Raw genomic sequence first — 12,420 nt, 5'->3', positions numbered from 1 at the left:
ATGTCCGTTTAAAGTTGGCCTAACATGACTCCTCTTTCGAGCGGGTTGCGGCTATTTGCATTGCTTGGACTCGTATCAAAGCGTGAGAAATATGACGGTAACGTTTTAAGTAAAAAAATAAAAGTATTTTGCTTAGAGTTGACATAGGAAGTGAGTCCGTGTTCACGCGTTCACGGCCGGTTAGCTCAGTCGGCTAGAGCGTCGTGCTAATAACGCGAATGTCGTGGGTTCGAGCCCCACACTGGCCATTTTACGGGCTTTGCCGTCACGTTGACGGGATCAAAACAACCTGGGTGCACTGCCACGTTGCTAGATTTTACTGGTGATCTGCCCGTGCTGTGGCGTGTGTTGACGGCGCATGAAAAGAAACCTTGCTCCAGGGGAGGCTCGAACTCCCGATCTTCGCATGTCTTTGTCGATACTGACTTATAAGTACGACGCGATAACCGACTACGCCACTGGAGCCCGTGGATGTTAACGGGAAAGCTGAGGTCCGTGATTAGAATAGTCATGGTCCAGTAGGGCATTGACGGTATCACTTTATGGCAAGTACACGTTGCAACTGGCCTGTTTTGCCTGATGCACCGACTTTTCGTATTTGGCAAGGATCGCGTGCCTTCGTAGCTCAGGGGTTAGAGCACTGGTCTTGTAAACCAGGGGTCGAGAGTTCAAATCTCTCCGAGGGCTTTCAGGGAATGTCCGTTTAAAGTTGGCCTAACATGACTCCTCTTTCGAGCGGGTTGCGGCTATTTGCATTGCTTGGACTCGTATCAAAGCGTGAGAAATATGACGGTAACGTTTTGAGTAAAAAAATAAAAGTATTTTGCTTAGAGTTGACATAGGAAGTGAGTCCGTGTTCACGCGTTCACGGCCGGTTAGCTCAGTCGGCTAGAGCGTCGTGCTAATAACGCGAATGTCGTGGGTTCGAGCCCCACACTGGCCATTTTACGGGCTTTGCCGTCATGTTGACGGGATCAAAACAACCTGGGTGCACTGCCACGTTGCTAGATTTTACTGGTGATCTGCCCGTGCTGTGGCGTGTGTTGACGGCGCATGAAAAGAAACCTTGCTCCAGGGGAGGCTCGAACTCCCGATCTTCGCATGTCTTTGTCGATACTGACTTATAAGTACGACGCGATAACCGACTACGCCACTGGAGCCCGTGGATGTTAACGGGAAAGCTGAGGTCCGTGATTAGAATAGTCATGGTCCAGTAGGGCATTGACGGTATCACTTTATGGCAAGTACACGTTGCAACTGGCCTGTTTTGCCTGATGCACCGACTTTTCGTATTTGGCAAGGATCGCGTGCCTTCGTAGCTCAGGGGTTAGAGCACTGGTCTTGTAAACAAGGGATCGAGAGTTCAAATCTCTCCGTGGGCTTTCAGGGAATGTCCGTTTAAAGTTGGCCTAACATGACTCCTCTTTCGAGCGGGTTGCGGCTATTTGCATTGCTTGGACTCGTATCAAAGCGTGAGAAATATGACGGTAACGTTTTGAGTAAAAAAATAAAAGTATTTTGCTTAGAGTTGACTTAGGAAGTGAGTCCGTGTTCACGCGTTCACGGCCGGTTAGCTCAGTCGGCTAGAGCGTCGTGCTAATAACGCGAATGTCGTGGGTTCGAGCCCCACACTGGCCATTTTACGGGCTTTGCCGTCACGTTGACGGGATCAAAACAACCTGGGTGCACTGCCACGTTGCTAGATTTTACTGGTGATCTGCCCGTGCTGTGGCGTGTGTTGACGGCGCATGAAAAGAAACCTTGCTCCAGGGGAGGCTCGAACTCCCGATCTTCGCATGTCTTTGTCGATACTGACTTATAAGTACGACGCGCTAACCGACTACGCCACTGGAGCCTGTGGATGTTAACGGGAAAGCTGAGGTCCGTGATTAGAATAGTCATGGTCCAGTAGGGCATTGACGGTATCACTTTATGGCAAGTACACGTTGCAACTGGCCTGTTTTGCCTGATGCACCGACTTTTCGTATTTGGCAAGGATCGCGTGCCTTCGTAGCTCAGGGGTTAGAGCACTGGTCTTGTAAACCAGGGGTCGAGAGTTCAAATCTCTCCGAGGGCTTTCAGGGAATGTCCGTTTAAATTTGGCCTAACATGACTCCTCTTTCGAGCGGGTTGCGGCTATTTGCATTGCTTGGACTCGTATCAAAGCGTGAGAAATATGACGGTAACGTTTTGAGTCAAAAAATAAAAGTATTTTGCTTAGAGTTGACTTAGGAAGTGAGTCCGTGTTCACGCGTTCACGGCCGGTTAGCTCAGTCGGCTAGAGCGTCGTGCTAATAACGCGAATGTCGTGGGTTCGAGCCCCACACTGGCCATTTTACGGGCTTTGCCGTCACGTTGACGGGATCAAAACAACCTGGGTGCACTGCCACGTTGCTAGATTTTACTGGTAATCTGCCCGTGCTGTGGCGTGTGTTGACGGCGCATGAAAAGAAACCTTGCTCCAGGGGAGGCTCGAACTCCCGATCTTCGCATGTCTTTGTCGATACTGACTTATAAGTACGACGCGCTAACCGACTACGCCACTGGAGCCCGTGGATGTTAACGGGAAAGCTGAGGTCCGTGATTAGAATAGTCATGGTCCAGTAGGGCATTGACGGTATCACTTTATGGCAAGTACACGTTGCAACTGGCCTGTTTTGCCTGATGCACCGACTTTTCGTATTTGGCAAGGATCGCGTGCCTTCGTAGCTCAGGGGTTAGAGCACTGGTCTTGTAATCCAGGGGTCGAGAGTTCAAATCTCTCCGAGGGCTTTCAGGGAATGTCCGTTTAAAGTTGGCCTAACATGACTCCTCTTTCGAGCGGGTTGCGGCTATTTGCATTGCTTGGACTCGTATCAAAGCGTGAGAAATATGACGGTAACGTTTTGAGTCAAAAAATAAAAGTATTTTGCTTAGAGTTGACTTAGGAAGTGAGTCCGTGTTCACGCGTTCACGGCCGGTTAGCTCAGTCGGCTAGAGCGTCGTGCTAATAACGCGAATGTCGTGGGTTCGAGCCCCACACTGGCCATTTTACGGGCTTTGCCGTCACGTTGACGGGATCAAAACAACCTGGGTGCACTGCCACGTTGCTAGATTTTACTGGTGATCTGCCCGTGCTGTGGCGTGTGTTGACGGCGCATGAAAAGAAACCTTGCTCCAGGGGAGGCTCGAACTCCCGATCTTCGCATGTCTTTGTCGATACTGACTTATAAGTACGACGCGCTAACCGACTACGCCACTGGAGCCCGTGGATGTTAACGGGAAAGCTGAGGTCCGTGATTAGAATAGTCATGGTCCAGTAGGGCATTGACGGTATCACTTTATGGCAAGTACACGTTGCAACTGGCCTGTTTTGCCTGATGCACCGACTTTTCGTATTTGGCAAGGATCGCGTGCCTTCGTAGCTCAGGGGTTAGAGCACTGGTCTTGTAAACCAGGGGTCGAGAGTTCAAATCTCTCCGAGGCCTTTCAGGGAATGTCCGTTTAAAGTTGGCCTAACATGACTCCTCTTTCGAGCGGGTTGCGGCTATTTGCATTGCTTGGACTCGTATCAAAGCGTGAGAAATATGACGGTAACGTTTTGAGTAAAAAAATAAAAGTATTTTGCTTAGAGTTGACTTAGGAAGTGAGTCCGTGTTCACGCGTTCACGGCCGGTTAGCTCAGTCGGCTAGAGCGTCGTGCTAATAACGCGAATGTCGTGGGTTCGAGCCCCACACTGGCCATTTTACGGGCTTTGCCGTCACGTTGACGGGATCAAAACAACCTGGGTGCACTGCCACGTTGCTAGATTTTACTGGTGATCTGCCCGTGCTGTGGCGTGTGTTGACGGCGCATGAAAAGAAACCTTGCTCCAGGGGAGGCTCGAACTCCCGATCTTCGCATGTCTTTGTCGATACTGACTTATAAGTACGACGCGCTAACCGACTACGCCACTGGAGCCCGTGGATGTTAACGGGAAAGCTGAGGTCCGTGATTAGAATAGTCATGGTCCAGTAGGGCATTGACGGTATCACTTTATGGCAAGTACACGTTGCAACTGGCCTGTTTTGCCTGATGCACCGACTTTTCGTATTTGGCAAGGATCGCGTGCCTTCGTAGCTCAGGGGTTAGAGCACTGGTCTTGTAAACCAGGGGTCGAGAGTTCAAATCTCTCCGAGGCCTTTCAGGGAATGTCCGTTTAAAGTTGGCCTAACATGACTCCTCTTTCGAGCGGGTTGCGGCTATTTGCATTGCTTGGACTCGTATCAAAGCGTGAGAAATATGACGGTAACGTTTTGAGTAAAAAAATAAAAGTATTTTGCTTAGAGTTGACTTAGGAAGTGAGTCCGTGTTCACGCGTTCACGGCCGGTTAGCTCAGTCGGCTAGAGCGTCGTGCTAATAACGCGAATGTCGTGGGTTCGAGCCCCACACTGGCCATTTTACGGGCTTTGCCGTCACGTTGACGGGATCAAAACAACCTGGGTGCACTGCCACGTTGCTAGATTTTACTGGTGATCTGCCCGTGCTGTGGCGTGTGTTGACGGCGCATGAAAAGAAACCTTGCTCCAGGGGAGGCTCGAACTCCCGATCTTCGCATGTCTTTGTCGATACTGACTTATAAGTACGACGCGCTAACCGACTACGCCACTGGAGCCCGTGGATGTTAACGGGAAAGCTGAGGTCCGTGATTAGAATAGTCATGGTCCAGTAGGGCATTGACGGTATCACTTTATGGCAAGTACACGTTGCAACTGGCCTGTTTTGCCTGATGCACCGACTTTTCGTATTTGGCAAGGATCGCGTGCCTTCGTAGCTCAGGGGTTAGAGCACTGGTCTTGTAAACCAGGGGTCGAGAGTTCAAATCTCTCCGAGGCCTTTCAGGGAATGTCCGTTTAAAGTTGGCCTAACATGACTCCTCTTTCGAGCGGGTTGCGGCTATTTGCATTGCTTGGACTCGTATCAAAGCGTGAGAAATATGACGGTAACGTTTTGAGTAAAAAAATAAAAGTATTTTGCTTAGAGTTGACTTAGGAAGTGAGTCCGTGTTCACGCGTTCACGGCCGGTTAGCTCAGTCGGCTAGAGCGTCGTGCTAATAACGCGAATGTCGTGGGTTCGAGCCCCACACTGGCCATTTTACGGGCTTTGCCGTCACGTTGACGGGATCAAAACAACCTGGGTGCACTGCCACGTTGCTAGATTTTACTGGTGATCTGCCCGTGCTGTGGCGTGTGTTGACGGCGCATGAAAAGAAACCTTGCTCCAGGGGAGGCTCGAACTCCCGATCTTCGCATGTCTTTGTCGATACTGACTTATAAGTACGACGCGCTAACCGACTACGCCACTGGAGCCCGTGGATGTTAACGGGAAAGCTGAGGTCCGTGATTAGAATAGTCATGGTCCAGTAGGGCATTGACGGTATCACTTTATGGCAAGTACACGTTGCAACTGGCCTGTTTTGCCTGATGCACCGACTTTTCGTATTTGGCAAGGATCGCGTGCCTTCGTAGCTCAGGGGTTAGAGCACTGGTCTTGTAAACCAGGGGTCGAGAGTTCAAATCTCTCCGAGGCCTTTCAGGGAATGTCCGTTTAAAGTTGGCCTAACATGACTCCTCTTTCGAGCGGGTTGCGGCTATTTGCATTGCTTGGACTCGTATCAAAGCGTGAGAAATATGACGGTAACGTTTTGAGTAAAAAAATAAAAGTATTTTGCTTAGAGTTGACTTAGGAAGTGAGTCCGTGTTCACGCGTTCACGGCCGGTTAGCTCAGTCGGCTAGAGCGTCGTGCTAATAACGCGAATGTCGTGGGTTCGAGCCCCACACTGGCCATTTTACGGGCTTTGCCGTCACGTTGACGGGATCAAAACAACCTGGGTGCACTGCCACGTTGCTAGATTTTACTGGTGATCTGCCCGTGCTGTGGCGTGTGTTGACGGCGCATGAAAAGAAACCTTGCTCCAGGGGAGGCTCGAACTCCCGATCTTCGCATGTCTTTGTCGATACTGACTTATAAGTACGACGCGCTAACCGACTACGCCACTGGAGCCCGTGGATGTTAACGGGAAAGCTGAGGTCCGTGATTAGAATAGTCATGGTCCAGTAGGGCATTGACGGTATCACTTTATGGCAAGTACACGTTGCAACTGGCCTGTTTTGCCTGATGCACCGACTTTTCGTATTTGGCAAGGATCGCGTGCCTTCGTAGCTCAGGGGTTAGAGCACTGGTCTTGTAAACCAGGGGTCGAGAGTTCAAATCTCTCCGAGGCCTTTCAGGGAATGTCCGTTTAAAGTTGGCCTAACATGACTCCTCTTTCGAGCGGGTTGCGGCTATTTGCATTGCTTGGGCTCGTATCAAAGCGTGAGAAATATGACGGTAACGTTTTGAGTAAAAAAATAAAAGTATTTTGCTTAGAGTTGACTTAGGAAGTGAGTCCGTGTTCACGCGTTCACGGCCGGTTAGCTCAGTCGGCTAGAGCGTCGTGCTAATAACGCGAATGTCGTGGGTTCGAGCCCCACACTGGCCATTTTACGGGCTTTGCCGTCACGTTGACGGGATCAAAACAACCTGGGTGCACTGCCACGTTGCTAGATTTTACTGGTGATCTGCCCGTGCTGTGGCGTGTGTTGACGGCGCATGAAAAGAAACCTTGCTCCAGGGGAGGCTCGAACTCCCGATCTTCGCATGTCTTTGTCGATACTGACTTATAAGTACGACGCGCTAACCGACTACGCCACTGGAGCCCGTGGATGTTAACGGGAAAGCTGAGGTCCGTGATTAGAATAGTCATGGTCCAGTAGGGCATTGACGGTATCACTTTATGGCAAGTACACGTTGCAACTGGCCTGTTTTGCCTGATGCACCGACTTTTCGCATTTGGCAAGGATCGCGTGCCTTCGTAGCTCAGGGGTTAGAGCACTGGTCTTGTAAACCAGGGGTCGAGAGTTCAAATCTCTCCGAGGCCTTTCAGGGAATGTCCGTTTAAAGTTGGCCTAACATGACTCCTCTTTCGAGCGGGTTGCGGCTATTTGCATTGCTTGGACTCGTATCAAAGCGTGAGAAATATGACGGTAACGTTTTGAGTAAAAAAATAAAAGTATTTTGCTTAGAGTTGACTTAGGAAGTGAGTCCGTGTTCACGCGTTCACGGCCGGTTAGCTCAGTCGGCTAGAGCGTCGTGCTAATAACGCGAATGTCGTGGGTTCGAGCCCCACACTGGCCATTTTACGGGCTTTGCCGTCACGTTGACGGGATCAAAACAACCTGGGTGCACTGCCACGTTGCTAGATTTTACTGGTGATCTGCCCGTGCTGTGGCGTGTGTTGACGGCGCATGAAAAGAAACCTTGCTCCAGGGGAGGCTCGAACTCCCGATCTTCGCATGTCTTTGTCGATACTGACTTATAAGTACGACGCGCTAACCGACTACGCCACTGGAGCCCGTGGATGTTAACGGGAAAGCTGAGGTCCGTGATTAGAATAGTCATGGTCCAGTAGGGCATTGACGGTATCACTTTATGGCAAGTACACGTTGCAACTGGCCTGTTTTGCCTGATGCACCGACTTTTCGTATTTGGCAAGGATCGCGTGCCTTCGTAGCTCAGGGGTTAGAGCACTGGTCTTGTAAACCAGGGGTCGAGAGTTCAAATCTCTCCGAGGCATTTCAGGGAATGTCCGTTTAAAGTTGGCCTAACATGACTCCTCTTTCGAGCGGGTTGCGGCTATTTGCATTGCTTGGACTCGTATCAAAGCGTGAGAAATATGACGGTAACGTTTTGAGTAAAAAAATAAAAGTATTTTGCTTAGAGTTGACTTAGGAAGTGAGTCCGTGTTCACGCGTTCACGGCCGGTTAGCTCAGTCGGCTAGAGCGTCGTGCTAATAACGCGAATGTCGTGGGTTCGAGCCCCACACTGGCCATTTTACGGGCTTTGCCGTCACGTTGACGGGATCAAAACAACCTGGGTGCACTGCCACGTTGCTAGATTTTACTGGTGATCTGCCCGTGCTGTGGCGTGTGTTGACGGCGCATGAAAAGAAACCTTGCTCCAGGGGAGGCTCGAACTCCCGATCTTCGCATGTCTTTGTCGATACTGACTTATAAGTACGACGCGCTAACCGACTACGCCACTGGAGCCCGTGGATGTTAACGGGAAAGCTGAGGTCCGTGATTAGAATAGTCATGGTCCAGTAGGGCATTGACGGTATCACTTTATGGCAAGTACACGTTGCAACTGGCCTGTTTTGCCTGATGCACCGACTTTTCGTATTTGGCAAGGATCGCGTGCCTTCGTAGCTCAGGGGTTAGAGCACTGGTCTTGTAAACCAGGGGTCGAGAGTTCAAATCTCTCCGAGGGCTTTCAGGGAATGTCCGTTTAAAGTTGGCCTAACATGACTCCTCTTTCGAGCGGGTTGCGGCTATTTGCATTGCTTGGACTCGTATCAAAGCGTGAGAAATATGACGGTAACGTTTTGAGTAAAAAAATAAAAGTATTTTGCTTAGAGTTGACTTAGGAAGTGAGTCCGTGTTCACGCGTTCACGGCCGGTTAGCTCAGTCGGCTAGAGCGTCGTGCTAATAACGCGAATGTCGTGGGTTCGAGCCCCACACTGGCCATTTTACGGGCTTTGCCGTCACGTTGACGGGATCAAAACAACCTGGGTGCACTGCCACGTTGCTAGATTTTACTGGTGATCTGCCCGTGCTGTGGCGTGTGTTGACGGCGCATGAAAAGAAACCTTGCTCCAGGGGAGGCTCGAACTCCCGATCTTCGCATGTCTTTGTCGATACTGACTTATAAGTACGACGCGCTAACCGACTACGCCACTGGAGCCCGTGGATGTTAACGGGAAAGCTGAGGTCCGTGATTAGAATAGTCATGGTCCAGTAGGGCATTGACGGTATCACTTTATGGCAAGCACACGTTGCAACTGGCCTGTTTTGCCTGATGCACCGACTTTTCGTATTTGGCAAGGATCGCGTGCCTTCGTAGCTCAGGGGTTAGAGCACTGGTCTTGTAAACCAGGGGTCGAGAGTTCAAATCTCTCCGAGGGCTTTCAGGGAATGTCCGTTTAAAGTTGGCCTAACATGACTCCTCTTTCGAGCGGGTTGCGGCTATTTGCATTGCTTGGACTCGTATCAAAGCGTGAGAAATATGACGGTAACGTTTTGAGTAAAAAAATAAAAGTATTTTGCTTAGAGTTGACTTAGGAAGTGAGTCCGTGTTCACGCGTTCACGGCCGGTTAGCTCAGTCGGCTAGAGCGTCGTGCTAATAACGCGAATGTCGTGGGTTCGAGCCCCACACTGGCCATTTTACGGGCTTTGCCGTCACGTTGACGGGATCAAAACAACCTGGGTGCACTGCCACGTTGCTAGATTTTACTGGTGATCTGCCCGTGCTGTGGCGTGTGTTGACGGCGCATGAAAAGAAACCTTGCTCCAGGGGAGGCTCGAACTCCCGATCTTCGCATGTCTTTGTCGATACTGACTTATAAGTACGACGCGCTAACCGACTACGCCACTGGAGCCCGTGGATGTTAACGGGAAAGCTGAGGTCCGTGATTAGAATAGTCATGGTCCAGTAGGGCATTGACGGTATCACTTTATGGCAAGTACACGTTGCAACTGGCCTGTTTTGCCTGATGCACCGACTTTTCGTATTTGGCAAGGATCGCGTGCCTTCGTAGCTCAGGGGTTAGAGCACTGGTCTTGTAAACCAGGGGTCGAGAGTTCAAATCTCTCCGAGGGCTTTCAGGGAATGTCCGTTTAAAGTTGGCCTAACATGACTCCTCTTTCGAGCGGGTTGCGGCTATTTGCATTGCTTGGACTCGTATCAAAGCGTGAGAAATATGACGGTAACGTTTTGAGTAAAAAAATAAAAGTATTTTGCTTAGAGTTGACTTAGGAAGTGAGTCCGTGTTCACGCGTTCACGGCCGGTTAGCTCAGTCGGCTAGAGCGTCGTGCTAATAACGCGAATGTCGTGGGTTCGAGCCCCACACTGGCCATTTTACGGGCTTTGCCGTCACGTTGACGGGATCAAAACAACCTGGGTGCACTGCCACGTTGCTAGATTTTACTGGTCATCTGCCCGTGCTGTGGCGTGTGTTGACGGCGCATGAAAAGAAACCTTGCTCCAGGGGAGGCTCGAACTCCCGATCTTCGCATGTCTTTGTCGATACTGACTTATAAGTACGACGCGCTAACCGACTACGCCACTGGAGCCCGTGGATGTTAACGGGAAAGCTGAGGTCCGTGATTAGAATAGTCATGGTCCAGTAGGGCATTGACGGTATCACTTTATGGCAAGTACACGTTGCAACTGGCCTGTTTTGCCTGATGCACCGACTTTTCGCATTTGGCAAGGATCGCGTGCCTTCGTAGCTCAGGGGTTAGAGCACTGGTCTTGTAAACCAGGGGTCGAGAGTTCAAATCTCTCCGAGGCCTTTCAGGGAATGTCCGTTTAAAGTTGGCCTAACATGACTCCTCTTTCGAGCGGGTTGCGGCTATTTGCATTGCTTGGACTCGTATCAAAGCGTGAGAAATATGACGGTAACGTTTTGAGTAAAAAAATAAAAGTATTTTGCTTAGAGTTGACTTAGGAAGTGAGTCCGTGTTCACGCGTTCACGGCCGGTTAGCTCAGTCGGCTAGAGCGTCGTGCTAATAACGCGAATGTCGTGGGTTCGAGCCCCACACTGGCCATTTTACGGGCTTTGCCGTCACGTTGACGGGATCAAAACAACCTGGGTGCACTGCCACGTTGCTAGATTTTACTGGTGATCTGCCCGTGCTGTGGCGTGTGTTGACGGCGCATGAAAAGAAACCTTGCTCCAGGGGAGGCTCGAACTCCCGATCTTCGCATGTCTTTGTCGATACTGACTTATAAGTACGACGCGCTAACCGACTACGCCACTGGAGCCCGTGGATGTTAACGGGAAAGCTGAGGTCCGTGATTAGAATAGTCATGGTCCAGTAGGGCATTGACGGTATCACTTTATGGCAAGTACACGTTGCAACTGGCCTGTTTTGCCTGATGCACCGACTTTTCGTATTTGGCAAGGATCGCGTGCCTTCGTAGCTCAGGGGTTAGAGCACTGGTCTTGTAAACCAGGGGTCGAGAGTTCAAATCTCTCCGAGGGCTTTCAGGGAATGTCCGTTTAAAGTTGGCCTAACATGACTCCTCTTTCGAGCGGGTTGCGGCTATTTGCATTGCTTGGACTCGTATCAAAGCGTGAGAAATATGACGGTAACGTTTTGAGTAAAAAAATAAAAGTATTTTGCTTAGAGTTGACTTAGGAAGTGAGTCCGTGTTCACGCGTTCACGGCCGGTTAGCTCAGTCGGCTAGAGCGTCGTGCTAATAACGCGAATGTCGTGGGTTCGAGCCCCACACTGGCCATTTTACGGGCTTTGCCGTCACGTTGACGGGATCAAAACAACCTGGGTGCACTGCCACGTTGCTAGATTTTACTGGTGATCTGCCCGTGCTGTGGCGTGTGTTGACGGCGCATGAAAAGAAACCTTGCTCCAGGGGAGGCTCGAACTCCCGATCTTCGCATGTCTTTGTCGATACTGACTTATAAGTACGACGCGCTAACCGACTACGCCACTGGAGCCCGTGGATGTTAACGGGAAAGCTGAGGTCCGTGATTAGAATAGTCATGGTCCAGTAGGGCATTGACGGTATCACTTTATGGCAAGTACACGTTGCAACTGGCCTGTTTTGCCTGATGCACCGACTTTTCGTATTTGGCAAGGATCGCGTGCCTTCGTAGCTCAGGGGTTAGAGCACTGGTCTTGTAAACCAGGGGTCGAGAGTTCAAATCTCTCCGAGGGCTTTCAGGGAATGTCCGTTTAAAGTTGGCCTAACGTGACTCCTCTTTCGAGCGGGTTGCGGCTATTTGCATTGCTTGGACTCGTATCAAAGCGTGAGAAATATGACGGTAACGTTTTGAGTAAAAAAATAAAAGTATTTTGCTTAGAGTTGACTTAGGAAGTGAGTCCGTGTTCACGCGTTCACGGCCGGTTAGCTCAGTCGGCTAGAGCGTCGTGCTAATAACGCGAATGTCGTGGGTTCGAGCCCCACACTGGCCATTTTACGGGCTTTGCCGTCACGTTGACGGGATCAAAACAACCTGGGTGCACTGCCACGTTGCTAGATTTTACTGGTGATCTGCCCGTGCTGTGGCGTGTGTTGACGGCGCATGAAAAGAAACCTTGCTCCAGGGGAGGCTCGAACTCCCGATCTTCGCATGTCTTTGTCGATACTGACTTATAAGTACGACGCGCTAACCGACTACGCCACTGGAGCCCGTGGATGTTAACGGGAAAGCTGAGGTCCGTGATTAGAATAGTCATGGTCCAGTAGGGCATTGACGGTATCACTTTATGGCAAGCACACGTTGCAACTGGCCTGTTTTGCCTGATGCACCGACTTTTCGTATTTGGCAA

The 12,420-nt window shown here is 50.5% G+C and overlaps 44 non-coding genes across 44 annotated transcripts; 26 read left to right on the top strand and 18 right to left on the bottom strand.

Annotated features, from left to right (window-relative positions):
• The first annotated feature begins 174 nt into the window (after nt 1-174).
• Trnai-aau (transfer RNA isoleucine (anticodon AAU)) lies at nt 175-248 on the top strand. Its single transcript has one exon. It is a non-coding gene; the product is annotated as a tRNA-Ile (tRNA).
• Nucleotides 249-372: 124 nt separating this feature from the next.
• On the bottom strand, nt 373-465 carry Trnai-uau (transfer RNA isoleucine (anticodon UAU)). Its single transcript is given in 2 exon segments — nt 373-408; nt 428-465. It is a non-coding gene; the product is annotated as a tRNA-Ile (tRNA).
• A 149-nt stretch (nt 466-614) lies between these two features.
• On the top strand, nt 615-687 carry Trnat-ugu (transfer RNA threonine (anticodon UGU)). The gene has a single exon. It is a non-coding gene; the product is annotated as a tRNA-Thr (tRNA).
• A 182-nt stretch (nt 688-869) lies between these two features.
• Trnai-aau (transfer RNA isoleucine (anticodon AAU)) lies at nt 870-943 on the top strand. The gene has a single exon. It is a non-coding gene; the product is annotated as a tRNA-Ile (tRNA).
• Nucleotides 944-1,067: 124 nt separating this feature from the next.
• Trnai-uau (transfer RNA isoleucine (anticodon UAU)) lies at nt 1,068-1,160 on the bottom strand. The gene is given in 2 exon segments: nt 1,068-1,103; nt 1,123-1,160. It is a non-coding gene; the product is annotated as a tRNA-Ile (tRNA).
• Nucleotides 1,161-1,564: 404 nt separating this feature from the next.
• On the top strand, nt 1,565-1,638 carry Trnai-aau (transfer RNA isoleucine (anticodon AAU)). The gene has a single exon. It is a non-coding gene; the product is annotated as a tRNA-Ile (tRNA).
• A 124-nt stretch (nt 1,639-1,762) lies between these two features.
• On the bottom strand, nt 1,763-1,855 carry Trnai-uau (transfer RNA isoleucine (anticodon UAU)). The gene is given in 2 exon segments: nt 1,763-1,798; nt 1,818-1,855. It is a non-coding gene; the product is annotated as a tRNA-Ile (tRNA).
• A 149-nt stretch (nt 1,856-2,004) lies between these two features.
• Nucleotides 2,005-2,077, top strand: Trnat-ugu (transfer RNA threonine (anticodon UGU)). The gene has a single exon. It is a non-coding gene; the product is annotated as a tRNA-Thr (tRNA).
• A 182-nt stretch (nt 2,078-2,259) lies between these two features.
• Trnai-aau (transfer RNA isoleucine (anticodon AAU)) lies at nt 2,260-2,333 on the top strand. The gene has a single exon. It is a non-coding gene; the product is annotated as a tRNA-Ile (tRNA).
• Nucleotides 2,334-2,457: 124 nt separating this feature from the next.
• On the bottom strand, nt 2,458-2,550 carry Trnai-uau (transfer RNA isoleucine (anticodon UAU)). The gene is given in 2 exon segments: nt 2,458-2,493; nt 2,513-2,550. It is a non-coding gene; the product is annotated as a tRNA-Ile (tRNA).
• Nucleotides 2,551-2,699: 149 nt separating this feature from the next.
• Nucleotides 2,700-2,772, top strand: Trnat-ugu (transfer RNA threonine (anticodon UGU)). Its single transcript has one exon. It is a non-coding gene; the product is annotated as a tRNA-Thr (tRNA).
• Nucleotides 2,773-2,954: 182 nt separating this feature from the next.
• Nucleotides 2,955-3,028, top strand: Trnai-aau (transfer RNA isoleucine (anticodon AAU)). The gene has a single exon. It is a non-coding gene; the product is annotated as a tRNA-Ile (tRNA).
• A 124-nt stretch (nt 3,029-3,152) lies between these two features.
• On the bottom strand, nt 3,153-3,245 carry Trnai-uau (transfer RNA isoleucine (anticodon UAU)). Its single transcript is given in 2 exon segments — nt 3,153-3,188; nt 3,208-3,245. It is a non-coding gene; the product is annotated as a tRNA-Ile (tRNA).
• A 404-nt stretch (nt 3,246-3,649) lies between these two features.
• On the top strand, nt 3,650-3,723 carry Trnai-aau (transfer RNA isoleucine (anticodon AAU)). Its single transcript has one exon. It is a non-coding gene; the product is annotated as a tRNA-Ile (tRNA).
• Nucleotides 3,724-3,847: 124 nt separating this feature from the next.
• Trnai-uau (transfer RNA isoleucine (anticodon UAU)) lies at nt 3,848-3,940 on the bottom strand. Its single transcript is given in 2 exon segments — nt 3,848-3,883; nt 3,903-3,940. It is a non-coding gene; the product is annotated as a tRNA-Ile (tRNA).
• Nucleotides 3,941-4,344: 404 nt separating this feature from the next.
• Nucleotides 4,345-4,418, top strand: Trnai-aau (transfer RNA isoleucine (anticodon AAU)). Its single transcript has one exon. It is a non-coding gene; the product is annotated as a tRNA-Ile (tRNA).
• A 124-nt stretch (nt 4,419-4,542) lies between these two features.
• Trnai-uau (transfer RNA isoleucine (anticodon UAU)) lies at nt 4,543-4,635 on the bottom strand. Its single transcript is given in 2 exon segments — nt 4,543-4,578; nt 4,598-4,635. It is a non-coding gene; the product is annotated as a tRNA-Ile (tRNA).
• Nucleotides 4,636-5,039: 404 nt separating this feature from the next.
• Nucleotides 5,040-5,113, top strand: Trnai-aau (transfer RNA isoleucine (anticodon AAU)). Its single transcript has one exon. It is a non-coding gene; the product is annotated as a tRNA-Ile (tRNA).
• A 124-nt stretch (nt 5,114-5,237) lies between these two features.
• On the bottom strand, nt 5,238-5,330 carry Trnai-uau (transfer RNA isoleucine (anticodon UAU)). The gene is given in 2 exon segments: nt 5,238-5,273; nt 5,293-5,330. It is a non-coding gene; the product is annotated as a tRNA-Ile (tRNA).
• Nucleotides 5,331-5,734: 404 nt separating this feature from the next.
• On the top strand, nt 5,735-5,808 carry Trnai-aau (transfer RNA isoleucine (anticodon AAU)). The gene has a single exon. It is a non-coding gene; the product is annotated as a tRNA-Ile (tRNA).
• A 124-nt stretch (nt 5,809-5,932) lies between these two features.
• Nucleotides 5,933-6,025, bottom strand: Trnai-uau (transfer RNA isoleucine (anticodon UAU)). Its single transcript is given in 2 exon segments — nt 5,933-5,968; nt 5,988-6,025. It is a non-coding gene; the product is annotated as a tRNA-Ile (tRNA).
• A 404-nt stretch (nt 6,026-6,429) lies between these two features.
• Nucleotides 6,430-6,503, top strand: Trnai-aau (transfer RNA isoleucine (anticodon AAU)). Its single transcript has one exon. It is a non-coding gene; the product is annotated as a tRNA-Ile (tRNA).
• A 124-nt stretch (nt 6,504-6,627) lies between these two features.
• Nucleotides 6,628-6,720, bottom strand: Trnai-uau (transfer RNA isoleucine (anticodon UAU)). Its single transcript is given in 2 exon segments — nt 6,628-6,663; nt 6,683-6,720. It is a non-coding gene; the product is annotated as a tRNA-Ile (tRNA).
• A 404-nt stretch (nt 6,721-7,124) lies between these two features.
• Nucleotides 7,125-7,198, top strand: Trnai-aau (transfer RNA isoleucine (anticodon AAU)). Its single transcript has one exon. It is a non-coding gene; the product is annotated as a tRNA-Ile (tRNA).
• Nucleotides 7,199-7,322: 124 nt separating this feature from the next.
• On the bottom strand, nt 7,323-7,415 carry Trnai-uau (transfer RNA isoleucine (anticodon UAU)). Its single transcript is given in 2 exon segments — nt 7,323-7,358; nt 7,378-7,415. It is a non-coding gene; the product is annotated as a tRNA-Ile (tRNA).
• A 404-nt stretch (nt 7,416-7,819) lies between these two features.
• Trnai-aau (transfer RNA isoleucine (anticodon AAU)) lies at nt 7,820-7,893 on the top strand. The gene has a single exon. It is a non-coding gene; the product is annotated as a tRNA-Ile (tRNA).
• Nucleotides 7,894-8,017: 124 nt separating this feature from the next.
• On the bottom strand, nt 8,018-8,110 carry Trnai-uau (transfer RNA isoleucine (anticodon UAU)). Its single transcript is given in 2 exon segments — nt 8,018-8,053; nt 8,073-8,110. It is a non-coding gene; the product is annotated as a tRNA-Ile (tRNA).
• A 149-nt stretch (nt 8,111-8,259) lies between these two features.
• Trnat-ugu (transfer RNA threonine (anticodon UGU)) lies at nt 8,260-8,332 on the top strand. Its single transcript has one exon. It is a non-coding gene; the product is annotated as a tRNA-Thr (tRNA).
• Nucleotides 8,333-8,514: 182 nt separating this feature from the next.
• Nucleotides 8,515-8,588, top strand: Trnai-aau (transfer RNA isoleucine (anticodon AAU)). Its single transcript has one exon. It is a non-coding gene; the product is annotated as a tRNA-Ile (tRNA).
• A 124-nt stretch (nt 8,589-8,712) lies between these two features.
• Nucleotides 8,713-8,805, bottom strand: Trnai-uau (transfer RNA isoleucine (anticodon UAU)). Its single transcript is given in 2 exon segments — nt 8,713-8,748; nt 8,768-8,805. It is a non-coding gene; the product is annotated as a tRNA-Ile (tRNA).
• A 149-nt stretch (nt 8,806-8,954) lies between these two features.
• On the top strand, nt 8,955-9,027 carry Trnat-ugu (transfer RNA threonine (anticodon UGU)). Its single transcript has one exon. It is a non-coding gene; the product is annotated as a tRNA-Thr (tRNA).
• Nucleotides 9,028-9,209: 182 nt separating this feature from the next.
• Trnai-aau (transfer RNA isoleucine (anticodon AAU)) lies at nt 9,210-9,283 on the top strand. The gene has a single exon. It is a non-coding gene; the product is annotated as a tRNA-Ile (tRNA).
• A 124-nt stretch (nt 9,284-9,407) lies between these two features.
• Nucleotides 9,408-9,500, bottom strand: Trnai-uau (transfer RNA isoleucine (anticodon UAU)). Its single transcript is given in 2 exon segments — nt 9,408-9,443; nt 9,463-9,500. It is a non-coding gene; the product is annotated as a tRNA-Ile (tRNA).
• A 149-nt stretch (nt 9,501-9,649) lies between these two features.
• Trnat-ugu (transfer RNA threonine (anticodon UGU)) lies at nt 9,650-9,722 on the top strand. The gene has a single exon. It is a non-coding gene; the product is annotated as a tRNA-Thr (tRNA).
• Nucleotides 9,723-9,904: 182 nt separating this feature from the next.
• Nucleotides 9,905-9,978, top strand: Trnai-aau (transfer RNA isoleucine (anticodon AAU)). The gene has a single exon. It is a non-coding gene; the product is annotated as a tRNA-Ile (tRNA).
• Nucleotides 9,979-10,102: 124 nt separating this feature from the next.
• On the bottom strand, nt 10,103-10,195 carry Trnai-uau (transfer RNA isoleucine (anticodon UAU)). The gene is given in 2 exon segments: nt 10,103-10,138; nt 10,158-10,195. It is a non-coding gene; the product is annotated as a tRNA-Ile (tRNA).
• A 404-nt stretch (nt 10,196-10,599) lies between these two features.
• Nucleotides 10,600-10,673, top strand: Trnai-aau (transfer RNA isoleucine (anticodon AAU)). Its single transcript has one exon. It is a non-coding gene; the product is annotated as a tRNA-Ile (tRNA).
• Nucleotides 10,674-10,797: 124 nt separating this feature from the next.
• On the bottom strand, nt 10,798-10,890 carry Trnai-uau (transfer RNA isoleucine (anticodon UAU)). Its single transcript is given in 2 exon segments — nt 10,798-10,833; nt 10,853-10,890. It is a non-coding gene; the product is annotated as a tRNA-Ile (tRNA).
• Nucleotides 10,891-11,039: 149 nt separating this feature from the next.
• Nucleotides 11,040-11,112, top strand: Trnat-ugu (transfer RNA threonine (anticodon UGU)). Its single transcript has one exon. It is a non-coding gene; the product is annotated as a tRNA-Thr (tRNA).
• Nucleotides 11,113-11,294: 182 nt separating this feature from the next.
• Nucleotides 11,295-11,368, top strand: Trnai-aau (transfer RNA isoleucine (anticodon AAU)). The gene has a single exon. It is a non-coding gene; the product is annotated as a tRNA-Ile (tRNA).
• Nucleotides 11,369-11,492: 124 nt separating this feature from the next.
• On the bottom strand, nt 11,493-11,585 carry Trnai-uau (transfer RNA isoleucine (anticodon UAU)). Its single transcript is given in 2 exon segments — nt 11,493-11,528; nt 11,548-11,585. It is a non-coding gene; the product is annotated as a tRNA-Ile (tRNA).
• A 149-nt stretch (nt 11,586-11,734) lies between these two features.
• Nucleotides 11,735-11,807, top strand: Trnat-ugu (transfer RNA threonine (anticodon UGU)). The gene has a single exon. It is a non-coding gene; the product is annotated as a tRNA-Thr (tRNA).
• A 182-nt stretch (nt 11,808-11,989) lies between these two features.
• On the top strand, nt 11,990-12,063 carry Trnai-aau (transfer RNA isoleucine (anticodon AAU)). The gene has a single exon. It is a non-coding gene; the product is annotated as a tRNA-Ile (tRNA).
• Nucleotides 12,064-12,187: 124 nt separating this feature from the next.
• On the bottom strand, nt 12,188-12,280 carry Trnai-uau (transfer RNA isoleucine (anticodon UAU)). Its single transcript is given in 2 exon segments — nt 12,188-12,223; nt 12,243-12,280. It is a non-coding gene; the product is annotated as a tRNA-Ile (tRNA).
• Between the last annotated feature and the right edge of the window lie 140 nt (nt 12,281-12,420).

This window comes from Hydractinia symbiolongicarpus, chromosome 4 (genome assembly GCF_029227915.1).
Source record: "Hydractinia symbiolongicarpus strain clone_291-10 chromosome 4, HSymV2.1, whole genome shotgun sequence".
In the NCBI taxonomy this organism is placed as follows: Eukaryota; Metazoa; Cnidaria; class Hydrozoa; order Anthoathecata; family Hydractiniidae; genus Hydractinia; species Hydractinia symbiolongicarpus.
Note: the sequence above shows the minus strand (reverse complement) of the source record. Positions and strands in the feature narration are given on the sequence as shown.